This window comes from Serinus canaria, chromosome 3 (assembly GCF_022539315.1).
Source record: "Serinus canaria isolate serCan28SL12 chromosome 3, serCan2020, whole genome shotgun sequence".
NCBI classification, from domain to species: domain Eukaryota; kingdom Metazoa; phylum Chordata; class Aves; order Passeriformes; family Fringillidae; genus Serinus; species Serinus canaria.
In genome coordinates, this window is record NC_066316.1 from 95316396 (window position 1) to 95333133 (window position 16738).

At 36.5% G+C, this 16738-nt stretch overlaps 1 protein-coding gene across 1 annotated transcript in view; it reads right to left on the reverse strand.

Moving 5' to 3' along the window:
- Nucleotides 1-16738, reverse strand: part of EIPR1 (EARP complex and GARP complex interacting protein 1) — a 75406-nt gene that overhangs the window by 43937 nt on the left and 14731 nt on the right. The gene's annotated exons all lie outside the window — the stretch shown is intronic.

Genomic DNA, 16738 nt, shown 5'->3' on the forward strand with positions numbered 1-16738 from the left:
TGTAATTCATCATACATCTTCAGTATATCTTTTGCTAGGTACAGCTAAGGATGAAGCTAAATGTACTTCTTCCAACTGCAACAACCCTCTGTTAAGCACCATTTCCCCAAGTCCACCAGTATTATCTCCTAGGCAGAGGATAATATCTGCTAGAGTGAGTGTACAATAGTTTCATCTACCTAGTTCTGTTGAAATGATCCAGGCTTACAAACAAGCAAAACAGAATTTAAGGTCTAATAAAGTAATCTCATACTTTGACAGCACTGAATTAGGAAACAATTACACATTAAGCTGGTAGCAATAGGGGTACAGTAATCAAATGTAGGAAATAAACTTTGCTGAGTTCAAATTTTGTTGAGTTCAGCCAAAGCCTAAGAGATCATCATGGCTATAGAACATGAGGCCGTCGTTGATGCCAACTTTACAAGTTGAGCAAGTGAAAAAACACTCTGCATGAAGAGTGTGCAATTTGCAAAGGGTCACACCATGGTCAGTTAATACTAATTTTCCCTGCAGCATTCAAAAGGACTTCTCAATGAGGACTATTTCCATGAAAATTTTGAGCTTTATATTACCAGCTGTTTCCAACACAGAAAAAAAAAGAAAAGCTGTAGATTGGCGGGACATCCCATTTATCTTCATCCAAACACTGTTCCCCTTGGAGAACTGTTCCAACTTATATTAAGAGTAAGAAATAAGCCTGGGGAAAAAATATCTGCCTGAAATTTAAAAATAACAGGAAGCTACTGACCAGAGTTCAAAAAGAAACACTGTAAGGTTAACTACAGGTAGCTGTTACTCCTTGATAAAGTTCCTTCATGCACAACAAATCAATTCATGGCACTGCTGCTGCTGCTGAAACACAGTAGCCAGCAGACATCCCTTAAAAACTACACAATCATTTCTGTACTAGATGAAAAAATAAAAATCTGTGCATATAAGAACACTGCTGATTCCAGATGCAATACAGTTGTTCAGGACACTGAAAGTCATTTCTGCTGTTGTGGAAAATTACAATTTTTCAATGGACTGGTAGTTTTTAAAGCTAGAAGGAATGGCCTGTGTACTTCACATTTCTCTTGATTTCACATCAGCCATCAGCATTTCCTACAGTTGAAGACTTGCAGAGTGAAAGAAGTGAGCTTTGTCACATTTCCAGACTTAGACAAACTTAAAATTTTAAGTAATTCAGACTTCTTATAAAGATTCCTTCAGAAAATGCCACAGACTGCAAAACAACAAAGCATGCAACTGAACATCAGATCCCACAAAATCTGTTTATACAGCCCTCTTAATTTATTCTCTTTAATAAAGAACCGTTTTAAAAAGGACTTAATATGCAACCTCAGTAAACATACTAAGAAATCAACTGATATCTGGGCCACTGATGCAGTAAATCAGAAGAGCCAAACAAGAAATACATAGTCTAGTTTGTCCCCAAAGCAAACCAAAAAATCCCCAACAAAACAAAAGGCAAAAACCCCACCTGAAACTACTTTAGAGAAACTTTCCTCAAATGTTACTAAAATAAATACGAAATACAAAAAATTCAAAGAATATATGGAATATAAAAACCAAACCCTCAGTGGAAGTGTAGATACTAATCAATATTCTACAGTTTCAGCAAATGAGGACTGAGTACATTCAGAAACACACCAAATCTGTTCTCCTTCCTGTTTCAGGTGGGGACAGATGCACATTTAGGACTTGCTAAAAGTCAGTATTATCGTTCACCCATGCTCACTCTCTGCTGCTTCTGCAAAAGGAAAGCTACTGCCTTTTGAAGTAAATACAGATATTAGAAAAAAAATAAAGGAGAAACTTATTTTAAGAGAAGTAATTAAAAATAACCTTTATTATTTCACAACAAAGTTTAAAACAGTATTTTAAGCAGTTAGCACCCCTCTTAAACAAAGTTTTAAGTGGATATTACTATAACATAAAAGAAGTACAAGAAGAGAGTCCAGTGGACATTTATGAACACTACCACCTGCCATTCCCACCCCATCACTCTTATCCAACATATTCAAGTGGATCTTAATTCCAATTATACAGGCCCACATTGGACAACGTTACAGCTCACTACTGTTCAGTTATCCACCTTTCATGCTTCTGGCATCACTTGCTGAATAAACCCCACCATGCTGCTGCAGTCCTGACCTGTCAGAAGCTTCCAGCAAACCAGATATAGATCCTTCATAGCCATATAATTTTACATACCACTTTAATCTTTATGTTCAATCATTCTTTATGGTCTTTCTTAATGAAAAACATGATATATCACCCTTGATTGTTCTTCCTTCTCCTGAAATTCAAGCCAATTATTGCTAGCCTCCCAGTCTCTTTTTGAATAATTCTAAAAGATATTTTATATGTACATCAGTAATTTAGTATTTTCAAGTTAATCCTCGATCACCAATAGCTATACACACCTGACTGCACTATCTACAGGAACAATGTTTTCATATTTCTTTTTGCTGTCACTCTACTTCATTCCCCTGTGTTTAACCTTGAAACCTGAATGACAATGCTTCCTACATCACTGCCTGCAGACATTCACTCTAAAGCTGGAGGAGCTGAAGTATCAGTGCCTGACAGGGTTTGCTCTTTGATCAGCTCAGGTGGTGCAAAGCCAGCTGTCTGCAGTTATTCTGTTGCCCAGGGAACAACAACTGAAGTGTGTACTTCCTAAATCTGCACAGGAGGCCCTTCTGCAGCATTGCCACAGCAGCTCGTGCTGCGCAAGGCTGAAGTGGTGAAGCTGCTATAGCTACAGCCCAGCTGGTGCCCATTAGTGCTCTCAGTATGACAGGAACAAGCAGCTAGTGTTCAGAACCCTCCTCCCTTCCACTGACAAACAGTTAGCACTCTTCCTTATCAATCAATGTGAACATTTTTCTTCAAGTTCAATAGAATTAAGAAATAAAACCAAAATTACTCAGGTATGCATATTTTGTTTTAAAAAAATAATAAGCCTTTCAGCATTTTTAATCAATTAATAAACTGTGTTGTGTTTACTCAATATCATGTCCTTCACAGGCAAAAAAAGAGGTGGAAAACAGACCATTTGTTTTCTGGGTTAGTAACTTCATCTTTTGTTCTAAAAGCCTGTGTAGTCCTCGATTTTACATTTTTTCTGAAATACAGAGGGTGAGATATATGTAGGAATAATGAGCCACAAGGAGTTTAATTTTTCTTTCCATTACTTAAATGCACTTTTTAGCTACCAAAAACCAGACACTGACTTTTCAAAAAAATCCACCAAACAAAACAAAACAAAAACAAACCCCAAAACATGGAAACACAGCAGCTCACTCTTTATCCTAACACTAACATATGTTTGCATTGTATATACAGATGTCCAAGGAAGTTTTAAAAACCTCACCTGCTGCACACTAACACAGCTAGAACGATTTAAGAGTGTGCAAAAGTATGGAGTAGACATGGAGAGTGGGTATAGGGAGAGACAGGTAAACTCATCTTTTTCTATGGAAGAACAGGAGACAGTGCGCAGAACACAGGCAGTCAAATTGGAAAAGGCATAAATTGCACTTTTTAATACTCTGATGCTTCTTATGCTATCCCAAGGGGATTTGAGACAACGTTTCAGCACATATCTTTTTAGCTGATATACTCTGCAGATAAGACATCTATTTGAGGGAGGTCAGAATTTACTGATTGCACTTTGGGAACTGTGCCATATGGGGACAGCCCAAGCAAAGAACTGCAACCATCGCTACACCCGTGAGCTGCTCTTCAGGCAGAATTTGGGTGCAATAATGTAAAAGCTGCAACAACAGTGAGAACCACACAAGCAATAAGGTATTGGCTAGCCATATAAAATCATTTGTGAGATTTAACTCTGTGCTGAGGAAAGCTGCACAGTACACCAATAAAACTTAATGAGGCATATTTACATGTTGGCTTCTATCATCACAAAGGCAAGCAGAGCTGAACAGCGTCATCCACATTGCTACTTTCACACACACAACAGTTCTCTCATGGAGGTACCATGGCAGCTGTCAGTGAAATAAAGTGAAATGAAACCAATGTACTTAAATTCCCACTTGATATTTCATAAAATATTAAAAACTGCACTCCTTAACAAGTTGATGGGAACTGCAGACCACTTATCCCCCCGGTGAATCAGGCACCTTAATAGACAGTTACATATTCAAGAGTACATCTATATAACCTCAAGCATTCCCAGATTACTCCTTAGGATTTCCAAAGACAAATATAACTTTTGTAGTAAGTGTGCCTCAAGCAGGACAAATGCCACTCCATCCAATACGAGCAGATTACATGGCTGCCTCAAGCTTGATGAACCAAGTTCTAATGACTAGCTCAATTGGAAAAGGTAGGTTCACCACCCCCTATATCATCCTTCCATGGTCTCCACTCGGTACTTCCCCTGAACAGAAATCCAGATGTGTGGCCACAACCAGCACACACAAAATTCTTCCAGCAATAACTTGGGATTCAAAGCTTAGATCTCGCAATCATAATCTGCTTGTATCTTGACATTAACTAGACAATAAGAAAGGTATTTTTACTAATAAAAGAAGAATAAGTTGTGATTGGGATTTTTTCTTAGTTTTCTTAGTTCAAGGTATCAACAACTAGCACATCCAAAAAGTCTAAAGAAAAAGACTAAATATTGCCCTACTCAAGTTAGTAGTTTTCTCAGCTTGGGGCATTCCAACAATACATCATGTTGTTAGTTGGCTACTAATAAGTATGCAGTTCTCATTTGTTTACACCTCAGAAACACTCACAGCAGAGAAACCCCATGGCATTTTTTTTATTGAACTCAAGTGGAGAAAGACATATAGCTCATTCCTAAAAGGCTTATAATCTAAGAAAAGTAATTATGAAAACATAACCAAATAGAAACAAACCCAGAAATACCTTGGTGGTCAAATCTTCAGCTCGGGGATGGGATTCAAATCTTTTGACCAAGTACACCTTATGTTTTTGTCAAATACAGAGTCTTACTAGTGTGTACAATCTTGCTGGGATTAGAGGTATGGATCAGGAAGGTGAGAGGGGAGAATGACCCTTTATAAACATCAGCAACTAGAGTGCATGGAGCTCCCAGCTCAAATGAGAGATTATGGTTTAGGATTAGAAGGTAGACCAAAGTGGCAAAATGCAGCTGGTGTCTGCTAGAAGGATGAAACAAAGGATAACACAATCTTCTGACAACGAGAAGGAGTTTCCTATTTATAGTCTTGGTCCTGGTGTAGGACTTTAATAAGCTCAGTGTCGAGCGGAGGGGTCTTTGCTATCCTCAGGATTGAGGGATCCCAGGCTGCCAAGACCAGCGGGAAAGTCAAGTTTGGGAATATTTAAAGAAATTGGATCCTAGTAATGCATCCACAAGAACTGAGGAATGGCCAATGTATTTATGAAGTCAGTTTCAATTAACTCTGAAAGGTCACGGTGCTGGAGAGAGGTTCCTAAGGACTTTGAGAAAGCAAATGGCATTCCTATATTCTAGATGGGCATGAAGGATCTATACACTAGTCAGTCTCCCCTCAGTCCCCAGGAAGGTGACAGACCAAGAGAATCTGAAAAACATTTCTAAACATGAGGTGACTGGGACAACCCAGTATAGATTTTATGAAGGAGACCTCATGTCCAACAACTATTATTGCATTCTGCAGTGAAAATTAAATTAAAAACAGGCTTGGTAACAATGGGGAAAGCAGTTGATGTTATTTACCTTTAACAAGCCTTTGGTCCATAACATCCTCACAGACAAACTGAAGAACAGGAGGGTTGGATTCAAAAGTGGTTGAACTACAATTCTCAAAGGGTTGTGGTCAGTGGCATAAAAGTCATCTGGAGCCAGTCACTACTGGTATGTCTCAGGAGCTGGCAGTGTGGCCAGCACTATTCAGCATCTTCATTAATGACCTCAGGGAACATCAGAGGGACAGAAACAGGCTGGAAAAACAGACTAACAGGTACCTCAAAGTTCAACAATGCTCTGCAGAAAGGGCCCTGAAGGTCATGGTGACAGCAATTTGAGTATAAGGAACAGTGGAAAAGTGCTGTTAGTCTACTAGATGGCATGTGCACCCACAGTGGATATCATAAAACTATGCTGAGCTGCAAAATAGTCTTCACAATGTCAAAAAAGACACAAATATTAACCTCAAATTCTCATACTTCCTGTAGCTGTCACTCAGCTTGCTGCAGTAGCAGAAATGTCGTAAGTTTTATGTCTAATGGTCAGAAACATTGATGACACACACACAAAAAACCCCACACACTATACACACAAAATAATTAAGGCTGCAAACTATGACCTAGAATCAGGAGAAAAATTTCAACTAAAATAGTTCTCAAAACATTTTAACATGGTTTCATAAGAGGATATGCAGATAATAGAATATGCTACAGAACTGATGTCATCATATAACTACAATAACTCAAGATTTGCTACTTTATTAAAAATGTATCATTTTATAACTATTTAAGATATTGCTAGTATTTGAATTGTGATGTTGATAAGTCAGCAAGAGGGGAAAAAAAAAGATTAAATAAGAAAAAATCTTTATCATTCTCCTAAGAGTATGAAGCAAGAGATACTCCCTGGGCCTCTCTAGCTTTCCAAGAAGGACAGGATAATGGAAAATAAAAGCAGACTATCTTTTCATCACAGAAAGAACATCACAAAACATAGAATGCAAAAAAAAAGTGAAGTTGCAAAATGTCTTAAAATTTACTGGAAGGAACTTGCAGAGTATACTTGGCTTCACCTGCACTATTTGGGAATAACTCTGAAGATAAATACAGAACTAGTCTAATACAGAGAAAAGCAAGCCTTTAACTTTCATTTATGCAACAAAATCATTACACAAGGAAGCCTAAACACAAACTGTAAGAATTTACATGTTTCTGCAAAATGTTATTTACTGTAACAATAGCATTGACTGGAGATGGCAAAAGAACAATTTTCTCTTGCAGTCTTTTATATTAGTTGAGATCAATACTTGAAAATAGTGTTTAAAAACTACTTTGAATTAGAGACAGAAAAACACTTCTTTTGTTCTAAGGGAAAAAATAATTTAAAAAGAGGAAGAGAACTAAACCTTCCAACAGTGAGAGAGAGAGCAGTCTGATAATTCAAGAGATTATCCCTCAGTGACAGCACTAATTCAGAAGCATTTTATCCACTTTCTGCATTTAAAGCACTCTTTTCAATATCATGACCATTCTGTTATACTTGAATTTCTGTCATTTTCTCTCCTTCCTCTTCTGACATTCATTTCCTTTTGCTTCATATCAAAAATGTTGCAATTATCCTGATAATCGCTGTCAAATAAGGATGAGATCCTAAATCAAGGGATAACAAGGATCTGTGCTTCAAGCTAACTCTATCATACATGGTCCCCAAGATCTTACACTTTTCACTGTGCATCTGCTCTTGCACACTGGCTGAGACACTACTGAGCTTAACTCCTACAGCAGTCTTACATGCAAGTGAGATTATAGCACAGACTATGAGATGACAGCTTTGTTATCTCTCATCTGGACAGAACTCAATGTACATCTATGCATAGAGGCCTTCAAATTTGAACAGAATTAACTTGAAACAATTTCTCAAGCTGTTCATCACTTGTGTAGTATTTTTTCATCACGTGGGTCAGACAGGCAACCATTTCATTTAAAACCTTACTGCAAACTACTTGTAAAGAAACAATCAAATTACATATAACAGATAGAATTCCTAAAAAAAAAAAAAAACATTAGAAGAACATTAGGAACACCAAGGACATTTATTTCTTCCTTCAAACTATGGGAATAAATCTTCTGTACATCCCACCACTACTGCTGAGAAGAGGGAATATTTAAAGACACATTCCACTTCTGTGCCCATTTTAATGACTGTAGCATATCCCATGGCTGTACCAATGATTTCCCTACATGGAGTGCTTTCATTACAGAAAGGCAAAAGTGTCACCTGCTGTCTTCAATACTAAGCAGATGAAGCAGAATTATTTCCAGTATCCTTACTGATCAATTTTCTCTACAGAAAGTTTTTTAATAAATGAGTTCAGTGTGTAAGTGCAATGCACTAGACAGCCATAACTCATTGTAGATTTATTGTTTTGAAATAATGGATTTTAAAGGCAAACTATTTTCAACAAAATTAAACACATTTTGTGTTTGTATGCTCTGAATCCAAAAATGCAAGCTATTTATATGAAGTCTTCATAACCACTGCACCAGGGCAACTATCTTGTTTGAAAAAATCCAAGTGAAAACCAGGATGTGTGCACACACATGCCTGCCTGCATGTGGAAATTTGCAGGTAACAGCTTTGTCCAGTCACACTTCCTTTTGCCCTCTGGTGGTTTTCTATGTCCCTACATGCAATGGAAGTGCAGAAACTAGGAAGTGCAGAAACTATTTTTGTAGGAGTTTAAAAATACATTTGAACTGGGACAATAAATGTGATTCTACATATATGTCCATGGATTTGAATAAGAATTTGAATTCTTAGGAGAAGCAAAGGCAAGCACAAATACGAAAGATGACAGCAACATAGAAACTTACTAATTATGCTTTTAAATTTAGGTTAGATAAAGATTCTGCTTTTAAATTCTGTTATATCTCTTCCTAGTGAAAGGAATTAATCTAGATTTATCTCATGGATTTAAAACAAAGATTTATCTCAAGATTTATCTTTGGAGGAAGCATTGCACTGTGAGCTCCTGAAATAGCATTATTAGTGTAATGATGTCATCTACGTAGCCTTGCACACCTGACACTTTTAGGTAATTTCATGCCATGGAAAAGGTGAAAATAGAAGGACTGAAAAGATGAGCTCCTCTGTTTATAAAAGTTAGTTAATGCATGTAGAGAAAAACAGTTCAAGCCATCCCAACATGATGCTGTACTCTAAAGTGGTAGTTACAGCTCAGGAAAAAAGCTCTTAGTATCAAGACTGACAGTTTTCTGAGCCTTGAGTGCAGCAATAGATGAGGAAGTCAGAAAACCATCAGCATCCTTACAAAGGGCACTGAAAATAAAAGAGAAGGGATTGTTTCACAGCCCCATGAAAACCCAACAAGCCTTTCTATGAACTCAGAAATCACCAAGCTGGCAAACAACTCCAGCTCATGATCTGATTCAGCATCTGATACCTGAAAGCAGATAGAAAAGAAGAGCTTTCTTGAGAAGAAAGAACTAGTATGAATTAAGACAATTATCATTGCTAGAAACTTAATTTTGCCTCAATGAATGCATGCACCTAATACCCAGTAATTAAACATTCTCTTCAAATTGAGCAGCATGAAGCTTTTTCTTTAATTCATCAAGATTCTTTAAGAAGAACCTCCACAACACCTACTAATTCTTATCATAACAAAACCACCCCATAGCACCAGACACTGTAAAAATGCTATACAAAAAAGGATAACTGTTTCAAAATATCCTCTTCTCTAGAAGGCTGAAATTATCTCTAAAACAATTAGTCAATTTTGTGGAATAAGCCACACAACAGAACCAGCATATTATTGAGATCAGCAGAACAGAAATTCTTGACCAGATCTTCATACCATAATTTATTTCATATACATCTTTATCATGTCTTTCATCTAATTTCTGAAGTACTTGCATGTTTCCCTTCAATACATTATCCAAAATAAACAGTCTGTGTATGTTATAGAAGTCTGCAATGGAGAACTATGACAGGTATTTAATTTTTTGACAACTTACTTAAGATAACATCAGGTCTGCAGCCCTCAGGCCAGAAAGCACAATCAAGCTGAATTTTTCTGCAGGCTAAGTTAAAAGAAGGAGGCTACTCTCCAACTACTCATTAATTTCTTAGACTACATCTAGGCACTATTATCTGAAAGTACACTGTAACTTAGCCCACACCAAAACTGCTCATAGAGCACCCTCACAGCTTAACAGTAGGCTCTACTCCAAGTCAGTCCCTAGGTGAATGCCAGGGCCCTGTTCCAAGTTATTAGAATACATATATAACCTTATAATAGTCTAATCTTCCTGAGATTATTTATTTTACTCTACAGATTACAATTTCCAGCAAAAATGATCATTATAGCAATATTGTTGCAAAAAAACAACCAAGCAAACAAACAAACAAAAAAAAAACCAAAAAACAAAAACACCACCAAAACCCCAACAAACATGCAGTCAGCTGATTGATACCAAAAACCTGATTATTCAACATTAAGACTTGCACAGCCAGCAGGTTCTATCCCTCACAAGTTAGCAGGTAAGGGTTGTTTTCTTAAATTGTTTTCAGTGTTGATACAGCTCACACACACACTTTTCACACTGGCTTCCACCCTACCTGACATCATTAGAGTAAATCATTCCAAACATCAGACTTTAATGCTGTTATTTTTATCACCTATACTGTGACATACTAATTTTCAGCTTTTCAATTACATAAAAGTACTCTTGTCGTGAAAATACCCTTGCAACCCAATTTACAATTGCATAAACAAAAAGCATAACCATTCTGTTTAGTTTGCTGGTACAGTTTAAAACAGCTGTAAGAGAAGCTGAAGCCTCTAGACCACTGTTCACCTTACAGCAACAAAACTAAAAGGTCCAACAATGTGGATCTAAGATCTTGGCAAATTATTTCACCAATCCTTTCAGTAAATGCCACAGAAAGGAAGAAAAACAGGAAAATAGCAGAAGTTTCCACAGATAAAGAAACAAAATGCAAAACAAGAAATCCTAATCAAAAACCAAAACATAATTTTTGTATGGGCAGACACTAAATCTCTGCCAACACCTAAGGATGTTATCTCTAACATTTCCCAAGCCTCCTACTGACTGACTGCCCAAAAGCTATTTTACCATGGCATACCTCCTTGTGTTCTCACATATCCTTTAGCTGGTTTTGGGATCTCCTTATTTCTCCAGCTCTACCATCGCCTTAATTTCCTCACTTTGTCTTTCAGCAAGCATTTCCCCTATTAGGCCTGTGACAGCAACAGTACAATTGTCTACAATTATGCTGTGAGACATGGTCCTTTACTTTTGCCCCTGCAAGCATATCTTTCTCCTGCACCCAGGGTAGCTGCATACAATCACATCCTAAAAATTCACCTTTGCAATAATGGAGACCACTACCCAGGTCCAACTGGAGGTTCAGCAAGCAAACTGTTTTCTACCTATGCAGTTTTTGGTCTGGATCTTTTTCTGTTTCCTCCTCCTCTGTTTCCTTTATCTCCCTATCATATCATGCAAACCCACAAGCAGTTTGCCTTAACCCTTGACTTCCCAAACAATTTTACCATTGCTAAATTCCTGTAGAACATGTAACAGAACACAGTAACCACCCAAGTAGCTGACCATTACACAGTATCAAAATCCAAACAAACCACTAGTTTCTTTGCTGACATGATAAATAGATTCATGTGTATCTCAGAGCAATGTACAAATCTGGAGGTTAATTCTAGCTTATAGGATATAATGAAAGCTATATTCAGGTTTTGCAAATAATGTTGTATAAACTATAATTATATTTATAAAACATTATTTTAGAGTAACAGCTTTCCCCAAATTCATCACCATGATCATTCATTTCAACCTCTTTATTTAGTATTCTGGTCCACAGAGACCAGATCTAGGACTCACTCGAAAAGAAGCCATCCATTGCTGGCAAACTGGCAAATGGCTGCAGAACTCTTTACACAGCTTACAGAAAAATCCCCCTGAATTCCCCTTTCCTTTAATGATGTAGTTGAAATTTACTTCAAAAAAATGGAGGCAGGAAATAGCCTGCCTCCATTTTAACAGTACCCCAAAACAGCAGGTGAGGGACAGGGAGGTGTGTATAAACAAGGCAACAGATTAAAAATAATTTCTGTATTAAACAAAGCAAATTCAAGGCATGACTCCCCCAGCCCCCAAAAGCCACATAAAACCTGAACCACTGCACATCCACCTAACTTGGAAATTTTTCAAACACCTCATAACAGTGTATGATAAGCTGGAATGACAAAAATAGCATCATCAATATATTTCCAAGTATTACCCAACATCCTATTAATCATCATATAAATGCAGGGATCCAGATTTTTTTGGTCATTTCTAGAGCTGAGGCTTCCATCCCCTACTTTACATACAAAAATTATTAAACACCTAAGCCCATTGACTGTTGGTATTTCTTGTTGCCTCAGAACATCATTAAAAGTTCATGAAATGGCTTTCTGAATTCTCCTCCTATAGTCTGAAACTTGAGCACTATTGAGACTGTAGAGAGATAATTTTCCAATGGAGTCTAGCACTCTGTCAGGTCTCCACTGTTCTAGTTTCCAAGATACTCCCCTTTAGTGTAAATTAGAGGGATTTGTCATTTCACTTTTTCACAACGAAAAAATTATCCTAGAGTAGGCTAGGATGCTGTTCTGAATAATGAAGGAAGCTCCTTTCAAACTTGCAGTAGGAATACACATGTGAAATGCTTTTCCCCTTAGCAGTTGAAGACAGTGCTTGGTTAGTTACCAACTTCTTGAAGACTAATTTATCTTCATTTTTAAACTTGTCATATTTAGTATACCATTTTTCTCCTTGGTTCATATCATTATTTGGAGGGTACATTCTTGACCCTCAACCCACCCCATAATTCTTCTTTTCTGATATTTAAGTGTGGATTTCTACTAAGAAATGCTATGATCTCCTTAATTACTTTGTCACCTTTCTCATTCACTTTTTAGAAGTGCCACTTCTGTCCAATTTTAATTTAATGAAAGTAATAAAAAAGAGAGTACTCAACTGTCTACAACTAGCCAGAACAGCAAAAAAGAAGAAAGGTGTAAAGTTCCTAGAATTGTTCTGACAGAGATTTTCCTCTAAATACAGTATCCTCCATTTTAATTCTGGGCTACTGTAAAGCAAATTATATGATGTCTGCTTTGCTGAACATAACTTTGGGATATTAATAACTATCATAGGCAAATAAGCACATGTAAATTTTCAGATATTAGGCATTAAACAAATTATGATGCAGCTGTACCACTCTAGCTTATAGTCACTTTTATTATCATCATTACCCTAAAATTGCATTGCTCTCTCAAGAATCCAACCTTTTAGTTTTCTTAAGACCTAACCTGCCTCATACTGAACTTTATCATAATCTAATTTAACTTCTAAAGCTAGAAGACTACCAAACTAATTTCTCCCCTTGATTTTTACCGACTTGAAAGCTGTCAGTAACAATCTTATTCTCTTCAAGAGGAAAAAAAAAAAAAAAAAACCCACGCCCCTGTTTTAATTCAGTTGATTTGCTGCAGTAGAAGAGAAGAACTATGCATCAACATGTCACAAAACTGACTAACAGTGCTTGAGTTCTTCTGGATACCTCAGATATTAATTTTACAAAGCCTTCTTCCCCTGCCCCTGAGATATTCAGACTATAATCCTTCTTTTCTCCTCTTATACTTAGCTTCTTTCATATATTTATGCACTTTCTCTCTTCACCCAGGGAATCTGTGACAAAATACAACACTCCTAATTCTCACAACATCTATTAGCTGCCAAGCACATTTGCAAAAAGAGGAGCTACTTCTCAGTGTCTCCTGAAGTCACATCCTATCTCTCAGCAACATCAGTTACATCAGGATGGTCTTAATACATTTCTAGCACAATATATTGGTGAGTGAGTTAGAAATGTGTAGCATAGGCAAGTGCTGTGCCACCAGCATAGCAAATTCCTGATCTTTTCTGGAGGTTGGACAAGATTATACATAACTAGTAAGCCTAACACTTGAGAATAAAATCATTTTCCTATAATATCAGTCAGAACAGTATAAAATTTCCTAAGTGGCATATTCATGACTGGTGACAGGGGAAACCACAACAACTGAGGCAGCAACTGAGTCTAATAAGTTTTCCCTTTGTAATGATGTGATTAAGTCAGTATTTTTGAAGTGTGTGCATGAGGAGGGGCATGAGGGGAGATGGAGTTCCACAATTTTTTCTTTATATTAAGACAAAATATCCTAAAAAATGGAATTTCTGATTAATATCCAAAGACACAATTGTTCCAGTGCTACTGGATCCACTATTAGTCTCGTTAATGTCATAATTGAGAATGCATCATTAATAAAGCCTTGCATTTTTTCAATGTCAAAATGAGACAAAGTTGTAAATACTGATGCTAACAAAAAAAGGCTGTTTCCTTCATTTTGACTCCAGAGACAGGAAGGTATTTTCCTTTTTAAAACCTAATTATATATTGATACTCAAGTAAAATATCTTGAACAAAGAATACAGAGCACCCTTTGACTTAACTTTATTGACTGTTTAGACAATATAGTTCCCAAATTACATATCCAGCAAGGATTTAAATTTTCCTGTGACTTCTTGTGAACAAGAAAGTTATCTGAACCATTTTATTTTTACTTTTTAAGGAGATGATCTTTTCTTGAAATCATAGAATTTAAAGACATGCAGAATCAATGTCAGTAAATAGCAAATATTCTGATGGACTTCATGTAAAAGGGCAGTAAAGCCAAAAATATGAGTGGAGAGTCTGCATCCAGTCATGGAAATGTGCTATACTTGGCACTTTTGACATATTTTGTCGAGAGTTTCTAAAAGCAAAAGCCCATCTCAAAATAATGACTGAATTGTGGTTGCTGCAGGTTTAGTCATTTAGGTGCAAAAAATCTGATTTTATCAGAAGTAAGCACTTAAAGAAAATAACCTAGTAGAGAACAAGGAAATTATTTTTTATTGACATAGAAGAATAGCTATTATGATTCATAGGTACATGACTTTGTTCTTCATTAGTTGTAATAAATAATAAATACATTTTAAGTTCTACCTCTTTATGCCTCTTTCACTTCCATGTCAAGGACAAGTAAAAGGATTTCACATATCCATGAAGGAAGGAGAAAAAAAAAAAAAAAAAAAAAATCACGCTCCCAGAGAGTGACAAGGCCAGATTGTTTCTACTTCTGAATGAGGTTTCCTACCCATATGTTCCAGGAGAAAACAACCCACACACATTTACATATCCACACACATGGGAAAAACCTTCAGATCTAAGCATGATGGTGTGGGATTTTATAGGAGTTAAAATACTGTCTTTGAAATTAAAAAAAAAAAAAAAGCCAAAACAACAAAACAGCAACAACAAAACCAAATCAAATGCAGGAATTTCCCCATTTAAGAGGATTTTTTGAGTTTTGATTAAGACTTGTGGTATATCAATTCAAGGCATCTCTCAACCAGAGTAGTAAAAAAAAGCATTATTACAACACCACTCTTCTCAAACACACAGAGATGGCTTAAACTTTCTGTTTGTACCTTGACCCCAGAAACAAGCCATTGCTACCAGCTGAATGCACACACCCATTTCCCATACAGAATTCTTAGCACTCAGAAGAAATTATCAAAAGCTTTGCATATTACATTATTTTGCTAAGTTTTATCCCCTCATGAAAAAAGAGAAGCAAACCAGCACCTCATTTGTATTTCAAAACATAGAGCAAGATTGCTGGTGTCATCTGTGACTTTCAGGCAGTAGTATTAACCATCAAGTAGTCAAGTGAAAAATAAACAGGAGTCTTGATGTCTCAATAACGTAACAGGGGATGATATCAACGGGATACCATAGAGAGATTTTCACTGCATTTGAAAAAAGAAATTTATAATCCCTAAACTTCCTATATAAAAGGCAAATTCCTCTTAACAAAAGTCAAAGATCAGGACAGCCCTTCTCTTTGCACCTACAACATTTTTTTTCATACATCAGTTATGATAAGTGTTTGCAAATATGCAAGAGTAAAAGAAAACTCAGTATCTTTCCCATTAAAAAAGAGGAAATTTCACCATATTCCATTAGCTCATCCAGTGAGCTAGGAAATGGAAAATGTAGGTAATTCCACTTCTCTTCAATGCTACATTTTATCACTTCTTTAAGCAACTTCAAAAACAGCTATTAATAATGGACACATCTCACATTTCTTCAATCTCCCTGTTTCAACAATGTTCAAGTTTTGACAGAAGTGCTGGGCCCAGACACAAGGAATGGGCACTACACTTAGAGCTGTTCCTGAAAGCATCATCTCATTTGACTGGTAGTTCAATGAGAAAATGAGTTGAGTCTTTTTAAAACAACAAAGAAATGCGACTCATTAAGAGTTGTAAAGGTTTCGATTGCTCAATTTGGCTGCATTACTACTTGAAATAAGTTGTCTGCTGAACTCAGTACTCCTTATTACAGAACCCCACACTGTGTGCTTTCAGTTCTATACACTGCTATTTAGAGTCAGTAATCACCATTTGAGAATGAGAACTTGTTTTCTGCAGAATGCTAATGGATGATAATTTTAAAGTAAGATGCATAAAGAATAAACAATAGAGCTTAATATTAAGAAATCAGATAAATTAAATCTAGAACACAAATAATCTGGAATAGAAAACATTCATGTGATTTATTAGGTCCAATAAAGGAAATTGGAAATCTCACAGAAAGGCTCTCAATCAAAATGCCCACTGTCATTTCAATGGAAAAAAAAATCTACTTACTTATCTTCTATCACTGGTTTTAAAAAATCACCTAAGATGTGTGAAAGGAATTGAAATTTTAGCAGTTTTCTTTCAATCCAAAAGATTTAGGAGAACTAGGCAATCCTAGAATCCTCTCCCTAGTATAATCAGAAGGCTGAACAGCAGGATCATACATCTTTACAGCTGTTCACAGGTGCACAAAGCCTGAAACTAA